The 18,180-nt window shown below is 46.2% G+C and overlaps 1 protein-coding gene across 4 annotated transcripts in view; it reads left to right on the top strand.

The window, feature by feature from the left end:
* SPEG (striated muscle enriched protein kinase) overlaps positions 1 to 18,180 on the top strand; it is a 2,620,794-nt gene that overhangs the window by 2,016,295 nt on the left and 586,319 nt on the right. The window lies entirely within an intron of this gene.

The following is an 18,180-nucleotide window of genomic DNA, read 5'->3' as shown; positions in this document are numbered from 1 at the left end:
GGCCAGCACAACACCTTCAACCCAGTTTTGGCTGGCATCCATCATGTCAATTGACCTCATTTTTTGTAAACCTTCCTTCTTTCATCTGCTGCCTAGATAGCCATTGAGAGATCAAGATGTGTTCACATAAAATCTTAAAGAGCTCCTCAATCTTCTTAAAATGATCATGCAGCTTTTGAAGTGTCACAATATCCCTCCATAATTATATAGCAGAATAATTCAGAATGTACACAGATCAAAGCATGATGACACCACCACACCCACTGACTCAGCATATGTTCCTTCCTTTTGTTTGGTTGTTGCCAACTTCTCTATCATGGGATCTTCTTTATTATTCATAATCCTTGAATATCTTCCCCTGTGAGCAGGTTTGTGAAAAACATGTGTTAATGGATATAGACGTCTCCTTTTAACCTCTTTTGCTTTTTAAAACAAATAGCACCTTAGTGCTGCATCAGCCTTCAATACATCCATACAAAGGCTTAAAAACAAATGAAAACAAGAAGTCAGATGGTAAGTCAATTAAAAGTAACTAAATGACAGTACAGATTTTCCCATCTTTCACCCTACTGACTGTTGGAGCTCAGTTCCTTTTTCTGACTTGTGCATTCATGATCTTGTAACACTAACTTAGCTTTAAAGCTTTTTTTACAAGTGTTGTAACCCATTTTAACATTTTTCTTTGGGAGTTTATTCAATAGTGTAGGTAATCTACAGTCTGAAAAAATGTGATTTTGTCAAAGTAAGGAGTATTTTTCCGGTTTCTTCTACAAAGATCTGTTCCCGCACCTTCATCCCTATTGTCTTCAGAGGAATATTTGCTTACTTTTTGATTGGTGCTTCTCATGCAGTGGGAAAAAGTCCTGAAAATATGTCTATGTGTGTGTGTGTTCGTGTGTGTGTGCATGTGTGTGTGTGTGTGTGTGTGTATACGTGTATGTGTGTCAGCCCAATGACCACACTGTGGGGAAGGTTACAATATGCCAAAACATGGCTTATAGACATCTTGAGGATAAGAAGGGAAATAGGTTGGGGAGTCATATGGCTTCCTCTGAGGCAGGATGTTTTGCATCTTCATTGGTATTGCTACCTTCAAAATACCTACATTGGATGAGTCTTGATCCTTGTGGGCATTTGCGTCTGACTTTAACACCCCTGGAAATCCCTCAGAGGCCAGGCTTAAGCACCTCTGTCACTGTGGTCATCAACTGACTGAAGGCACGCCCCTAAACCCTCTCACCAGAAAAAATACTACACACTAGGGGAAAAAGGCCAAGAGATTCTTGGCAGGATAACACGTTTTAATTACACACAAGATAGGTGTGTCAGCAAAGAACTCTGCTGCTCAGGAACATTCTGAGCAAAAAGGGTGCAAACATGATCTTAAAAGGGGGCACAGCATTATTAACATACAGTAAAAACCCACAAGACAGGTTGGTGCGGCCCTATGCATCGTCTGCCTACTCCATAGGGGATACTAGGCCATTGGCCCCGTCCGTCCGTCTTCCATCACGTGGGGTCAGCTGCGCTCATCTTCTCTAGGGAACCAAGGTCAAAGAGACAATTAAATGCACTATTCTAACAGTGCTATTCTATTACCACACAGGGCACCTGGCATGATCATGGACTGGTACAGGGGGAGGCTCGAGGTCACTGTGACACGCACACATTTCACTCATCCCAGTTATGCCGTCCAGCGTTGAAGGCTTCCACCCTAGCTTTTGAACTTTAATTTATCCCTCCCTGCACCTCGTATTACAAATCATGCCATTGTAAAGTACAGATAGGGGGATCATTCTTTTAGATCTTTTATGGTTGTCAGGTTTATGGTCAGTGGCCTGGGGTCAACTGGTATCTTGGAATTCAGGGGTCTTGGGACACGGACAGTTGTAGGGGCCATAACTTGTTGTTAGCTGGGTGGGGGTCAGAGGTTGAGATAACATGTACACTGAGGAGCCTAGGTCTCATTGCCTTGTAGCATACATTCTTTCTTGGGATAAAACGTATTGGGAACAGTTGTAGAACAAAGGATGGTTTCTGTGGTAATTAACAGCGCAGGCTCTCTCTCATCAGCGCTTGGGTCTATTCAGGCTCATCAGGTTTTCGGCCTTTGTCTAACGTGCTGCCATGCAGGCCCTATGTTTCTGCCATTGCTACAAAATGACAGCTGTTTATAAGCGCGCACTAAGTCTAAACATCTACAATTCGCGTAATGTTATGTCTTCACAAGGTCTCTTAGTACAACCACTCCCCCTTCGCACATCACGGGATTCCTCTTGGGATTCGCCTCACCCTAAAGTGCCTAGGGGGGTGAGCTATGGGCTAGGTTAATTTCCTTCCCAACATTTCCCCGTTTTGTTACTTCTACAGTTACAAACTCTCCCCTATGCATGCTTTTGTTCTCACTACTCTTTGCAGCCACATTTTGTGAACCAGCACCATTCAGACTAACCCTTATTGATGTTCCCGAGTGTAACAACTGAATTGCCAGTAAGAGATCTGTGGGGCAAACCCACCATGCCAATTTCTCCCACAAGGCTATTCGTCCCATGTCGGCATAATCTATGTGTCGCTTGCGGAACGGCACAATAGGGGGGGGGGGTCACGGTGCCCCGTAAAGTCCGGAGTGTCGTGCCTGTGCTAAAACTTTTACACATTGTGCAATGAACGATCATATTTGTGAGGTGTTCCTGAAGATTGGGGACAAGCCAATCGTCCTGTATGTCTGCTGCAATGTGTTGTCTTGAGCTGTGGGCTTGGTGATGAAGTTGGTCAATGGCTACTGCTAGTGGCTCTAATGGCATTTCTGCTTTACTTTTTTTTTATTGTATATGGTTACAAATGTAACCTTTCACAAACAAACAAAATATTTAAACTATTGATAAAATCCAAAGCTTTAAAGAAAGTGCATCCAAAGCAAATAGGTCAATTTATTTCAACCTTCAGTTCTCAAAGAAAGACCAGAAGAAGAGACAATGAGAATTGAAGAAAAGAGAGAACAAGAACAAGAATTAAAGAGAAAGAGAGAAGCAAACTTCATCAGGAGGTCAGTTGTTCAAGATTTAACATTTTCAGCGGGCAACATATTGAAGTGCAGACCCTCAAGCAGTCTTTTAGCAAAGATTTTACAGTTCTATCTTGCAGTCCTTCAGCATCTTAACTACTGCAATCGTCTTGTGTTGGGATTGACGATCAATCAGACTTCCCCAAAGATGGTCGTACCCCCAATATGTTGAACCTGCTGAAGAACTGTTGTCTGGAGCTTCTCGTGCCCTCACACTCCAACATCATATGTTTGATAGATTGAGTTTCTGGTTTGGCACCCATCTGACACAAGTTCAAGGCTCGGGCCCCCAGACCTCTTCTCGCTAGGATTTCCCCTGTATGTAAGATGTTCAATCGTAGTCTCATAAATGTATTCCTTAGTCTCCAATCTGGGAACTTAATTAGATATTTACTGAGGAAGTCCAATTTTCTTTCCGACATTTGGAACGGATTCGGGTTGGGCCCTGATCTTATTTTTTCAAGTGTCTGGATCCAATCCATTTCCACCACTTTTTTTTAGCCTTTGTTGGGTTTTCCTCCAGCAGTTTTGGGTCTATATCCACACTCCCTAGCTGTTCCTTCACCAGTAAGTCTAACCTACCCAAATATTGGGAGCTGCCCACCTCCAGATGTTTTCTCATGTCTGCATATAGTGAATCGTCTTGGGTAATCGTAATACGGTGTTGCAGTAACATCAATTTCCACCTCGCTTGAGATTTTAATGATCTAAGGCCTAGTTCCAATCTAAGGTTATCCATAGATAAGCTCATTGATAGACCTAGTACATACTTCCACAAAAGATCTTCCCATTTTTGCCAAGGCGTATCCCATAGTTGGGGTTTGGCTTCAAGACCATATAGCAGGACAGGGATGACTTTGGCCTGGTAGAACCTAAGGACTGGTATGATAGAAAATGTACCATATTTCCAGAGAATTCTTTTCATCTGTGCTGCTAATGGTTTTATTTTTGTATCAAGGTCTGACTCTGCCTTACATATTGCTGGTGTGGCATAGGTCTTATACCCCAGATAAACCAGGTCCTCCACCCTTGTAATTACCTCCCCACCCATTGACCACTTTGGGAAGATAATATTTTTGTTCTTTTGTCTAAAGACCAGCACCCTTGATTTACTTGAATTTAGCGAGAGCCCATTTTCCACAGCATATTTTTGAATACCATTGAGTAGACGTTGCAGGCCAATGGCCGTTTTATCCAGGACCACCACGTCATCGGCGTAGGCCAGCCAGTGTATTTTCTTCCCATTTATGGATGGGCTAGCCAACATGAAGGGTGCTAGGAAGTCCCCCATATGAGCTGTGTATAAATTGAAAAATAGGGGGGCCCGTAGACAACCCTGCCTCACCCCCCAGTTTACTCTCACTGGTTCTGACAGGTGGCCCTCTGCATCTAATCTCACTCTGATATTGTTTTCTTTATGGAATTCAATGAGCAGCGCCAAAAGCCCCTCTGGAATGCCTTTTGCTCTTAGCTTCAACCAAAGCCTGCCCCTGTCCACTTGGTCAAAGGCCCTTGAGAAATCATCCCAGGCACCATACAATTGTTCTCGCCCCTTTGCCTTTGTTTTTTCACTCAGGAGGATTAGTATAATTCCATTCATTGCGGTTGAGACCCCCCCCTGAACCCTGTTTGGCACTTATACAGCATCCCAACTTTTTTTCCCATGCTTCCAGTTCTCCCAGCAAGATTTTCATAAAAATCTTGCTATCAAAATCCAGCAGGGCGATAGTTTTTCGCAGCCTCCCTATCAACCGCCTTGAATAATGGGATAACTGTAGCGGTGCGCCATGATGTCGGGAGTTGTTTCTTTGCCAATATTTCCCTAAAGTGCCAATTAAGCAATTTGGCCCATAGAGCCGGGTTTCCTTTCAATACTTGGTAGGTCAGGCCGTTTGGGCCAGCCGCTTTCGAGGAGGAGGCCTTCATAATGCACTCTTCGATATCCGAGGCGTTGAACTCAAGATGTCAAGCAGCCTTAGTATTGTAGTGACAGGCTGTTCTTTCAGGCTTTCCAAAGACTGAGTTTAAGTACTTGATCCATTCACCCTCGGGTACCAAGTTGCAAAGTTGGGTTGTTTTATCCCCCTCCATCTCATGCATGGTATCCCAAAACCCCTTTGCATCCCTCTTGCCCAGAACTTCTAGGATATGCTCCCAGTCCTGTTGGAACCTTTTTATATTTCGTGCCACAGACCAGTGTTTGTACGAGTTTTTTAGCCTTCTTATTTCCACCTCTTGTTCAGTTTTGGAAAAAAGGGAGTCTTTTTTTAGGAGTTTCAACTTCCTATTAAAATCTCTTTTCTTTGCCATAGTTTCCTCATCATAGATGTGCCGGTGGGTTTGTTTGCAGCCACCACCGTTGGACTTCGGAGGACAAGTTTGCCAGATAAACATAATAAAACCTGAGGGTGAGCAATTCTCCTTTTGAACAGCTTCTGACAAGGCTAACAGCCTTTCATTCAGGTTAGCTCCCCCTGCCTTATATTTAAGTAGTCAAACTTTGCCTTTCCTGGCTACTAACCTCTTGAGTATTTAATGGCAAGATTATCAATGTTATTTCTGGAAAGAAGAGTTCCAGCCTGAGATGGTCACTACCGCCCCTTCTTCTATGTTAAGGCTTACTTTATGTTCAAAGAGGCCACCCGACAAGAAAAGATAATCCAATATCGAGGCAGATGTGCCCTGGATCCTAGTTGGATTAACCGGTATTTCTCCTGGCAGGCTCCCGTTTGACATTTTCAGGTCCCAGTCATTTAACCAATCTACCCACAGCTGACCATTTTTAGGAATTCTTTTCCCAGTTAGTATTCTTTGATTTCTTGGGAGATCAATGCATTGTGCATTCAAGTCACGCCCCAGGATTATGTCGGCCCCTGGAAATGCTAACTTCATGTCTCCTAGAGCCTTAGGAAGCTCATCCAAGAATACACGGAGCACCATATTTGAGGGATTCCAATATATATTGCAGAAGATCATCACTTGGTCATGGCCCCTATTTCTGAATGTTGCCATACACAATTGCAGACCTTGTATGTTCACCTCAACAGAAACAATATCTTTAAATGTAGAGTTTTTAAAGGCGATGAGAAGCCCCCCACTTGGCCTCCGTCTTGCTTTTTGTACCGCCCCTTGAACTCTAATAAGGTATCCTTCTACTGCTATTGGATTGACCAGCCAAGTTTCCTGCAACATCAGGACATCCCCCTTCTCAAAAAGGTAAATCTTCATTACCCTTAATGTACAGTTGTTTGGCCCCTGTGTATTCCAACAAATTACTTTTAGACCTTCATTTTCAAAGATGTTGAGAGCCTAAACCCAGCTTTAAAAAAACCTCAGAGAGAATGCTTGGTAAAAGGGCTAGGGTATTGTACTTATTAGAAGCACTCGAAGGTTCACAGGTACCAACAGGCTTCTCAGTCTGGGAATGATGTTTAACAGCCCCATCTAAACGTTGCATGTTCTTCCCTACTTCCGGGCTTATCGGCTGCCTAGTCTCTGATTGGGATCTTGAGACTAATAGGTCCAGTTTCTTTAAGTCCATCTTTGCTTCATCAATTGTCATAAACACCTCCCTAGAGGCACAGCCCACTTCTGCCAACAGCGGGTTATTAGAGTCTGGGAATCTTACTGATTCTATATCTTTACTATTTATAAAAAACAGACTCAGTACTTTTTTCAGAATTGAAAGTATAACCCCACGGTTTAAGAATTTTGCTTGTTTTATTGCAGTTAATGATAACCAAATGATCGGCATCGCAAAGTGGGATCCCGTATTGGTATTTTCATCATCATGCCGAGACATGTGTTCTAATGGCAGGGGAATTGCAGGAGCAGGAATCACATTTTCTTCCGATATTCTTGGTATTTCTGTAGCAGGGTCTGAATCTCCCAAGCTCCTAAATTTGCCTTCACCCAGTTTTACTTTCCACCATCTGAGATGTGGATTTATTCTGGGTTTGAGCAGACACTTTTTTCAAATAAATTGGGGCTATCTTTAAGTTAGTTTTTTGATCTTCAGTAGTCACCACCTTTTACAGGGGTGGTTTTAGCTCCAATTTCGATCGATCTGGCCTTGAGGAAGATAGGGGCTATTTTGAGACCTTTCTTCTCGTTTGACAATTCTGCGGCCATTTCCTGTTTATTTGTCATTTTCTCTGTTTGAGAGCTTCTTGAGGTCATGCTGAAATTTGCCTCATTCTTTTTGGAGCTAGTTTTCCTTACGACTTCTTTGGTATGCTGGGAGGCCCTTTCAAGGCCATTTTTCTTCCTTTCTCCCCCTCTTTTTTCCTGTATGCTCTGCGATGAGTCAAGTTCAACTATTTCTTGGTCCTCCTCTGCCACCGATGGTTGTGGATTAACTAGTTTCTTCAGGAAAGAGTTGGTATCTGAGTTCTTGTATTTTACTTTCATTTGGTTATTTGACTTTTTTTCCTGTTTTTTTTGGACCACCTTTTCTTTAAGTCTTTTCAGCCTTCTGGCTTCCCTTTTCCGCCCTTTTTTCCTACCTAGGCTGGCACTTTGGGGGCATGCTTCTTTTTCCTTCTCTCTTTGGGTTTCCATCTGGCCGATAGCGTTGACTGAAGAGAGATTTTCAGCTAGGCCCTCCTCTAAGAACCCATCGCCCACATTTGCCAGCCTCTGAAACTCCTCTAGCACCGATTCTGAGAGAGGGGCGTCATCCATCTGTAGGTTATCTACCTCTTAGTTCACGCAGATCGGGTACCAATTGTTTTTGGTTTAGAGATTGCAATTGAACCAATAGGGCTTGATTTAGTGCCCTGTCTGTTTCTTCTAATTTATTTTTGGATGCCAGAGATCTTTGAGTCGCTGAAATGTCCAAGCCTTGTTTGATTGATTCAAGCTTCAGCTCCTGCAGTTTTGGCAGCACCTTTGTGTTAGTAACATTGCAACAACCCACTATTGACCCATCAAATGAGGCTACCTCCTTTGTCAATTCCAATAGAGAGCCAGATTGGAGTTGAACTTCATCTTTCAAAAGTTCGAAGACAGACACTAATGAGTTCAGCACATAACTGAGTGCACTCAGTGTGTTACCATTTGCCTGGACCTTCTCTTCTGCTATTATGGCATGAGGGTCTCTATGGTCTGAGGCTGTTGATAGCTCTAAAGGTGCGTCTTCCAGCGCAAGACCAACCGGCTCTTTATTTTTTCTTATGCCGGAAAGATCCATCTTTCTCAGCATATGATCGCTAGTGTCCAAATCCAATAGAGATCTAGCAAGCTCATCATTCCCATTCAATCTTATGATGGGGCTTAACGGAGCATCCTTATTTCTGTGCACTCCATTTTCACAAGACAGTCTTTTTTCTCTAAAATGCTCATCTATTTTCTTCTGTATTTTAGTTGTAGTGACTGTTTACCAAAGCATTCCTGGTGCCATAACAAATCTGTCAGGGACTGTTTACACCCACTTTTGTACCACATTTCCTTTTCTTCATTTGGTGCCTTTCTTTGTAGTGCGATGAGCTGTGCAACAGGTAATGCTGTATACATTTGTCTTGATGGTCGTGTGCTTCTGTCGTCAGGACATACTCAGAAATGACTGGGACAGGAAGATAGTCCGCCATTTTGGCCACACCATTCGTTGCAGCGTTTCCCAATGAAATTTAATCTGTGTTATTGGTGTGGGTGGCGCATTTGACGACCGCCACCACAAAGGGTTGTGACAATGCAGAAATTAATGTATCCAGCAGTGCGGCATGTTGTACTGCGGAACTGTCTTTTCTCCGGAAACCCATCATCTACCATTCTGACAACCCGGCATCCACAGTTGTAGTGACGTATGCTGAGTCCGAATAGATGGTCAAGTGCTCACCTTGTGGTGCATGTTGCGATTCAATGAGCGCCACAAGGTCTGCTGCTTGGTCCGAGTAATGCATGGGTAGTCTTTTTATCACTAATGTTTCATATTCACCTCCTTTGAGGAGCACTAGTGCTGCACCCATATGCCTGTGTCCTGTCTCTTGATCAATTGCCACTGGCCCGTCAACAAAAAGCACCTCCCCCTCCTCCAATGGGCTATCCCTTGCTTTAGGAATGTCATCCTCCTCCCCTTCACATGTGGCAAGGTCATGTCTTTCCAAATCTTCATCTGTACATACTTCTGTCAGAAATGTGGCAGGGTTTACCGTTTTGTACCGCCAACATGAATGTTTGGGCTTGAGAGGATAATCTCGTATGCCGATGCTCTGTGTTGTCAGGGTAGATTTTGACCTCTCTAAAATGGTAAATAGTGAATTCTCCACGTGCAGAATTACTAAGCATCCCATTACAATTGTGGAACTTTTTTCGATTGCAAACGTAGCTGCAGCGAGTGCCTGTTCACCCGCAAATGGGCCTTTCATAACTGAATCGAGTGTACCACTGTAATAGTCCAATGACCTGTGACACATTGTACTTTTTTGTGTTAGGACGGCGATCATAGGTTTGACGTTCAAATGTGAGAATATGTAAAATTCTTGGGTGTAGTCTGGGGCTGGCAAGAACTGGGGCTGTGGATATATCTTCCTTTAAATAATTGAAAGTTTGTGTTATGTCTGCAGTCCATTTGAGTTTGTGATTATCTTTCTGTGCTTCTTTGATGCCCTGCAGGAGCAACCTTGTGTACGCTGCATAGTCTAGAACCCATGCTCTGTAGTAATTTGACAACCCTAGACATTTCTGCATGTCCTTCACTGTCACAGGTCTGGGCGTGGCATGCACGGATGACGCTCTGTCTGGTATTATTCTTTTGCCGTTTGCTGATTATTAATTGGCCCAAGTACAACATTTCCTGTTCGCAATACTGGAGTTTGGCCCTGTCAACCTTGTACCCCTTATTGGCTAAAATATCTTCTCATCCACATTCAGGAGTGAAATGGGAAGGTACGATGAACATTGGGCCGGGTCCCTTCCTTCCTTCGGGATCACTGATATTAGCGCCTTACTGAAGGTGGCTGGTGCCGCCTCTGTTTCCAGAATGTGGTTATATAACTTCACCATGTGGCGAGCCAGAACCCCTCCGTACCTCTTATAGAATCCAATAGTGTATACGTCCTCGCCTGGCGCTTTCCCAATCGGGAGGCACGATATTGCCTCATGTACCTCCTCAGGCGTTATCGGACTCTCTAAGTGGTCTGCTTCTGAGTCCGTGAGTCTGGTCATTTCAACCTTACTTAGATTTTCTTTTACAGCAGTGTCCTCCTAAAGGGCTTCAGATTTCTACAGCTTCTCATAAAATTGGGCGAATCCCCCTGCTATCTCTTTTGGTGTTACCCGAGAATCCCCTCTGGAGGTATCTAAGGCGGACACCCATCTCTCCGCCCTTTCCGCCCTAAGTCTTGCTGCAAGAAGTGGGTCCGCCTTGTCCCCCTTTTCATAGTACTTCTGTTTGAGATATCTGAATTTCCACATGGTTTCCCCCAATCCCAACGCTCTGCCCTCTTAGGGAGTATCTCTTCTCTCAACTCGTCTGTGTTTCCTGCCGTGACATGCATCTTTTCTTCTCCTTCCACTATCTCTTTCCTCAGTTTGTCCTCCGTGAGGTTCCTTTCTTTTTTACGCCTCGCCCCTTCCCAAATTAGCAATCCTCTCCAGGTTGCCTTTCCTGCATCCCAGACCACCCCTGCGCTCACCTCTCCAGTATCGTTTAGCTCAAAGTATTCAGTGATCGATTCGGCCAGTTGGTCCGCAAAGATGGAACCCTATCAAATCGTTTCATTACAGCGTCAACTGTCTTCCGGGCTATGAAGCCCTCTAATATCTAGGGTCACTAGCACCATATCATCGTCAGTCCAACTAACCGGCCTAATTTTGCTATCCATCACCCTTGTTCCTTGGTCCCTGTTTAGGAGTAAGTAATCAATCCTTGTGTATGTTTTGTGTGGGGCCGAGTAAAAAGTGTAACCCTCCTCCCTCAGGTGCTGTTGTTTCCACACGTCTATCAGACCGCAAGTTTCCATCTCATGTCCCAGGTGCCACGGTTTATCCTCCCCTTCCCCTGGTGCATTGCTCCCTCCGGTTCTTCTGTCCCATGTTTCGTCCACCCAGGAGTTAAACTACCCCCCAAGGATGTACAAATCAGCATCTATCTCCTGTATCCCATTGAGCGCACTTACAGCCAAGAGCACCCTTGCTCCTTCTAGAATTCCTTGTAGTATCAGCAACCTTCCTTCCAGCAGACTGGTAGCTGTGCATTCCTACAGCTTGCACTGTTTGTGCAGCACAATGCCACCACCCACCCCTTTTGGAGTTCCCTGACGCCCAGTGGGCCTGTCCTATTCCTCACTCTCACAGGAAGTGATGTCATTTGACCCCACCCCAAAGTGATATCGCGGGAAGCGATGGAACGCAACCTCTCACCCATTGACAAAACAGGCAGTGGCATCACATAGCATTGTGCATTATGAAAAATATGGTTACGATATCACTATAATGTGATGTACATTTCATACAAGAATGGATCGCCATATGTATCGTTAAGGTCAGTGTGTATAGGCCCTTATTAGCAAATTACTGTGAATGCAAGCAGATGTCCATGACCAAATGATAATGATGTGTTATTATATAGCACTTACGCTTAAGCGCTTTATATAGAAAAAGTATACACCCAATATCACCCAACCTGTGTTGGTACTCATTTATCGACCTCAGAAGGATGAAAGGCTGAGTTGAGGCGTTTAAGAACAGACTAAATCAGTGACTCACCCCCTGGAGTGTGCCTGAAATAAACCTTTAATGAGTCTAGCAATTATTGTATAGAATTGTATAGAATTCCAGAAAGACACATATTTGGTATTCCTATTCTTTCTTATTTAGGGTCAGTGCTGAAAGTGTTAGACTTGTGGCACTCCTGTTCTTATTTTTCTTATTTTTTGTTTTTTAATGGGCCTGAACAAGGAAACCAGCCACTCCAGAAGTAAAGAGCCACATGGTGCTGGCCACAGCCTAGGAGCTTGCATTACAAAAAAAAAAAAATAACATATTTTCTTTCTTTTTTTTTAGAGGTCGTAAGGGAGACCTCAGAGGCAAACCCTAAATGATGTCCCTCCCGCTCTTTACCCTGTATTATGCACATTTCTTGCAGGAAGAGCACATCCAGGGAAGGTTTGCAAAATTCTCTGACCACCAGGGATCTCTTCGTTGGGGACTTTAGACCTTTCACATTGATAGAGCCCACCACCAGACCCTGTCAAGTTCACCTCGCCCTACTCCGAATTCACCTCATCACCCACCACTTCAAATTAGGCACATCCTGTTTTCCTCTCCTATGTCTCGAGAGTTTCCCCGCTCATAGCCACCGTTGTGTCTCCTAGTACACCCCTATCGTAACAACCCCACAACAACATTATAACTGTTTGTTACTGAAACTTAAGCTCATTAAGAGTCTGGGAAAGGCCCTCTCTCCCACTGAGGGCCACTTTGGGGAGGAGATGAATGCCTTCCTCTGGCAATCCTTATTCATGTTTGTGCTTTCATTCTGAAGCGAATGTTATCCTTGCTTCTTTCACGCTGCCTTTCATCTCGAGTCGTTGTCTTGCAGATGTTCCCGGATTTTAGGCGTTTTGCGTGGCGATGGTCCGTTAGGCTGCATGTATTTTCTGCCCTTTTGTCCTATTCTCTTCCGCTGTGTGCCAGGTTCCGTGCACGGTCCGTCCCTGCTCATATTCGGCCTGTCGGGCCCCTTAATTCCGTATCAGCTCCCGCCGTGAGATGACTCAGGGCCTTCTCTGCCTCTTCTGCGGATGTTATTTGGTAGTCCACTGAGTCTACCTTGATCTGCAATGAGAACAGGTATCCCCACCTGTATCTGATTCGTTTGTCTTGGAGCCATTTTGTGAGGGGTCTGCAGGTTCTGTGTCTAGAAAGAGTGAGATTGGAGAAGTCCTCGTATATCGTCACTTTGGAGCCTTCAAAATCCAGCTCTCTTCTTTGATTAGCCCTGTTCAGGACTTCTGTCTTGTCTTTGTAGCTTAAAAATGTTGTTACTATGGATCGGGGGCCACTTCCGTACGTGTGAGAACCTGGGCATTATGGATCTGGCCCTGGATTGGTTGACCTCCTTCCTCTTGGACCGTCCCTCCCAGGTCCAACTTGGTTAATTTCTATTCTCCACCTCTCTCTCAACCTGTGGCGTTCCCCAGGGCTCCATCCTCTCTCCCTGGTTTTTCAGCCTCTACTTGACCCCTTGGGCGTGCCTGATCTCTAACTTCTCCTCCAACTTTCAGTGTTATGCGGATGACACACAGCTCTCCTTCAGACACCCCTCAGCCTCCTCTCTTCTCTCGCTCATTCCTGACTGTCTATCCACGATTCAGGACTGGTGCGCCTCTGACGATCTCTGCCTTAATGCCAGTAAGACAGAGATCCTTCTCATTGGGAGTCCTGTCCCACTTTCCCTCTCTCACTCTGGCCGTCCTCCTTGGGCCCTCTTCCTTCGCGTTCCTGTGAGGCTAAAAACCTTGGTGTCATCTTCAACTCCACTCTCTCTCTTTCTCTCCTCACATCTGGGATGTCGCCAAGAATTCCCACTACCATCTGCACCTTCTCATAGGTACTTTTCGCTTTCTCAACTTTTCCCAGAATCTCACTGTCTGCAGAGCGCTGGTTCTCTCAAGGCTGGACTACTGCAACAACCTCTTTCTCAATCTGCCTTCCGCTACTCTCTGCCCTCTGCAACTAATCCAGAACAGGACTGCAAAACGAATCCTTGGAAGCAAGCCCAGGGACCGTATCTCTCGAGCCCTGAAATCTCTCCACTGATCCCAGTGGCTGCAAGGATCAAGTTCAAGACCCTTTGCATTGTCCACAAGGCTTTCTGGGACCAGGGCCTGCAGTAAATCCAACACACTCCTCCTAAATACCTTCCTTCCCGAGCGCTTCGCTTAGCTACCTCCAACTCTCTAAGGGTCAGGCGCTTCACCAGGCAGAAAGTGGTGGTAGATCTCTCCACTTTGCAGCTACCTCCCTCAGGAATGGCCTCCCTTCCCCTCTCAATCTTGAGCCGGACCATCTGAAGTTCCGGAAGCAGCTCAACACTTCTCCTCTGCTTTCTCTCTCTCCCTCCCCAGCTGACCTACCTAACCTACCTGCCTGCCCCACTGTCTGGTTGCTTGGCCACCCTCTGAGTCTCACTGGCTACCAGGTTCACTCTTGATCAGTCCACCCTGCACTGCCTCTGGGCTTCCACGCACTTATCGGAAGTAAATGTAACCTCTACAGCACCTTGCCTCCTTACACTTACCAAGCGCTGCCCCCTGCAGCACTTACTTCAGAGCATTGCTGCCCATTTTCCCATCCCTTTCCCTGCCACTCCCCAATGCCCCCTTCCCCTTGCATGTCTCGATTTCTCACTTCTCCCCCCCTCTTCCCCTTGGACTTCTCATCTTGCACTTGCACGATCTGAATGACACAAAACCTAGTAAGATCGTTTGTCTTGTCCTCCCTCTGTCCCCCACTGTCTTGTCGTTGCTAGAAACACTTGTGTACAGGCAGGCGCATTATAAATGACTTATCATATCAAATCATGCCTTTCTCTTTCTCATTCAGCCCTCCATGTCCTAGAACAGCTATCCACATACTATTTTGATTCTCCCATTTTTTGGGAGCCTGGCTGGAAGCAACTTGCAACCCATCCCTCCCCAAAAAGAAACTAACCCCAAATGTTCTTAAAGTTCAGCCCATGGTAACATCTCCACTCACCCTCTCTGTGTTCCAAAATAGAGATGCCCATCATTGTGCGGGTCCCCCTGAGGACTCCTTCGGCTAACTCCCTCTCGCTCCCAAAAATCAATAGGTTGCACTGTGCGGCATGCCAAACCTTGAAGCATAAACCCATAAAACATCTTCGAAGGGATTGTGTCCTCCGACGTATTCCTCATCTTAGATATCTCCTTCCAGCTCTGCTGGCCTCGGAAAAAATTTTCTCTAGAGGGCGCTGCGCGTCGACGTCCTCCGAGTCGATGTCCCTCGACAGCCGCCGTATCGACGTCGACGTCATCCTGCCTATAAAGGCCGCGCGCAGTGTCCGTTGCTCAGTTCCGTTTTTCCGCGCTTACTCAGTGCCTCGGAATACCGTTGCTCAGTTTTTGTCAGGTTAAACCTATTTACCTCGAGTTATTCGATCCGTACTCGATGGCTTCTTCGTCAGAACCGACAACTCCTCGATCCGGCTTCAAAAAATGCCGAGATTGTGGGAAAAAGATGTCGCTGACTGACCCTCACAGAGTTTGTTTGTGGTGTTTGGGAGCTGAACACCATTGTTCGGAGTGCGAGGACTGAATGTCCATGACAGCTAAGGCCCTGAAGGAGCGTAGGGGGAAGCTGGAGAAAGGTAAGACTTTTAAAGCTTCTTCTTCCTCGACGAAGTCGAGACATTCGTCTCCTCATCACCATTCGCGCTCCAGGTCTCGGAGTGGGTCCCATCACTCCTCGAGATCGAAGCACTCGAAGAGGAGACGTCGAAGATCCCCTTCTCCGTCTTCCTCTTCCTCTGTTTCGCCAAAGAGAATCCCTTGCCCCACGAAACATAGTTCCCGGGCTGAATGGGAGGAATTCCTCAAAAATATGATGAGCGTCTTCGAGAAAGCGGCCTCGACCCCCTCGAAGACTGCCGAGAGCGATGCTCTGGTTAAAAGACCCGAAGGTCAAAAACGCTGCAAGTCGCAGTACCCGGCGAAGGAAACCTCTCAAGCGCATCTCGAACCCTCGAGTAGGACTATGACCTCAAAACCTTCCTCGAAGGTTCCGTCGACGCCGTCGACGAAGGTTCCGTCGACGCCAAGGTCGGTGTCTTCGACGCCGTTTTCGAAGGGACCTTCGACACACGGGTCTGTCGACTCGACGCCAGCTTCGACACTGGCGTCGACGCCAAGAAATGTCACGGTTACGACACACCCAGTGACTATCCCCAGGTCCTCGATGACGATGGCGTCGAGATTGTCGAGCAGAATCCCAATTCTGTCGAGGTCATCGAGGCCTCCGCCTTTGTTTTCGAAGCCACCCTCGAAGCCTTCGACATCGGCGTCGACGACATCGACGTTTTCGAGGCCGATTATGACAAGTTCGGCACCCTCTGCCTTGGAAATGGGGTTTACACCCTTTATGAGTTCAGAACAATTGAGAACTATGTCCTCAATTATGGAAGAGGGTGAATTGTCTGAACAGGAAGACAGATTTGAGTTGCAGGGACCTGTAACCCCAATTAGAGAGGAATTTTCCTCTGAGGAACGCAGGTTAAAGGATCTTCATGATTCCTTACATGAGGCAAGTGGGTTAGACACTTCCCCTGAGGTGGAGTTTGCTATGCCAGACCCGGGGGAGCATGCTGAAACCCCCTATAGAGCCTTAATGGCCAGGATCACAGAGTTTATGGGGTGGTCTGCACCTTCACAATCTTTCCAACAAGATGACCTCACGGATATTCTTGACAAAGGCCCACAGGAGGATTCTGTGGTGCCTTTTCATAAAGCTCTTCAGAGGAAGATTATGACGAACTGGGAAACCCCAGATGTCGTCCCGGCAGTAAATAAAAAACTGTCTACAAAATACAGGGTATCCTCTACAGACCCAGAGTTTTTGTCAAAACACCCATTCCCAGAAAGTCTGGTGGTACAGGCAGCATCTTCTACCGATGGCAAGACGGCTTATCCTACCGTCCCACAGGACAGGGACGATAAAAAATATGATGCTATGGCAAAGAAAGTTTTTTCGGCATGTAGCATGGCGTTAAAATCTGTTAATGCTACTTGCACCCTTGCTAGATTCAGCCATACACTTTGGGAGTGTGCTTCTACAGCGGCTGACTGCATCCCGGAGGGAGAAGAAAGGGAGGCGTTCCTGAATATCATACAGGACGGTAAAGACGCTATGTGCGAATCCCTCCAGACGGGCGTTGATTCGGCTGATAGTATCAGCAGAGCAATGGCGGCAAGTACAACAACCAGGAGATTTGCTTGGTTGAGAAAGTCTGGTTTTGCCCCAGATGTGCAAGCCAGGCTCTTGAACATGCCATTCGATGGCTCTTCTTTGTTCGGGAAAAAGGCAGATGACAGTTCAGAGAAACTGCAAACTTCAAAAGCAGCAGCAAAATCCCTAGGCGCTGCAATCCGTCAGACACCTTTTCGTCCCACAGGAACCTCTGCGAGGGGCAAGTCCTTTCGCTTCTACTCCGCATTCGGAAGAGGTAGAGGACGACCGGCTCAAAGGGGACAAAGAAGAACTACCCGAGGTGGACGGGGTTGATATTCAAAAGCCGCAGCAACAGCAGGTGCCTCTTTACCATCGGCATCTGCATCAGCCGCCCCAAAACCACTCTGAGGACTTCCCTCACAGGACACCTGTAGGTGGCAGGTTGACTCAACATCTGGCGGTATGGCAGGCTATCACGTCAGATGCTTTGGCATTGGAAACAGTTGCCCAAGGTTACTGCCTGCCTTTTCTACGCATACCTCAGAGTCATCCACCGGGGATCAGCTCTCAGAAAGCTCCAGATCCGCTCCTCTTGCAGGAAATTTTGGACCTGCTAGAGAAAGGTGCCATAGAACCGGTACCTGTAGCGGAGAGGAACAAGGACTGGTACTCCCCTTACTTTCTCATTCCAAAGAAAGACGGAGGACTGAGACCCATCTTGGACTTGCGAGAATTGAACAAATTCCTCAGGAAAGACAAATTCAAGATGGTCACTCTTTCTCAGATCCTCCAGGCCCTTCAGTTCCAGGACTGGTTGGTATCTCTGGACCTTCAGGACGCTTATTTCCATGTGCCAATCCATCTCAAACACAGGAAATACCTGAGGTTCGCAATTGGCAACTCTCACTATCAATTTCGAGTGCTGCCATTTGGGCTGACCTCCGCCCCGAGTGTCTTCACCAAGTTAATGTCGGTAGTGGCGGCAAGTCTAAGGAGGGAAGGGATTCACGTCTACCCCTACCTGGACGATTGGTTGATCAGGGCTGTTTCTTTGGAACAAGCTCAGATCCAGCTAAATCACGTGTGCCACTCCCTTCACAAACTGGGCTTCTCCCTCAATTTAAAGAAGTCACAAATGATACCATCGCAGAGACTCCAGTTCATAGGAGCGATCCTGGACACTTCCCTTGGAAAAGCCTCGCCACCAG

Source organism: Ambystoma mexicanum, chromosome 9 (assembly GCF_040938575.1).
Source record: "Ambystoma mexicanum isolate Mex_15411 chromosome 9, UKY_AmexF1_1, whole genome shotgun sequence".
Classification (NCBI taxonomy): Eukaryota; Metazoa; Chordata; class Amphibia; order Caudata; family Ambystomatidae; genus Ambystoma; species Ambystoma mexicanum.
The sequence above is the reverse complement of the archived record's forward strand: the minus strand, read 5'-3'. Positions and strand labels throughout refer to the sequence as shown.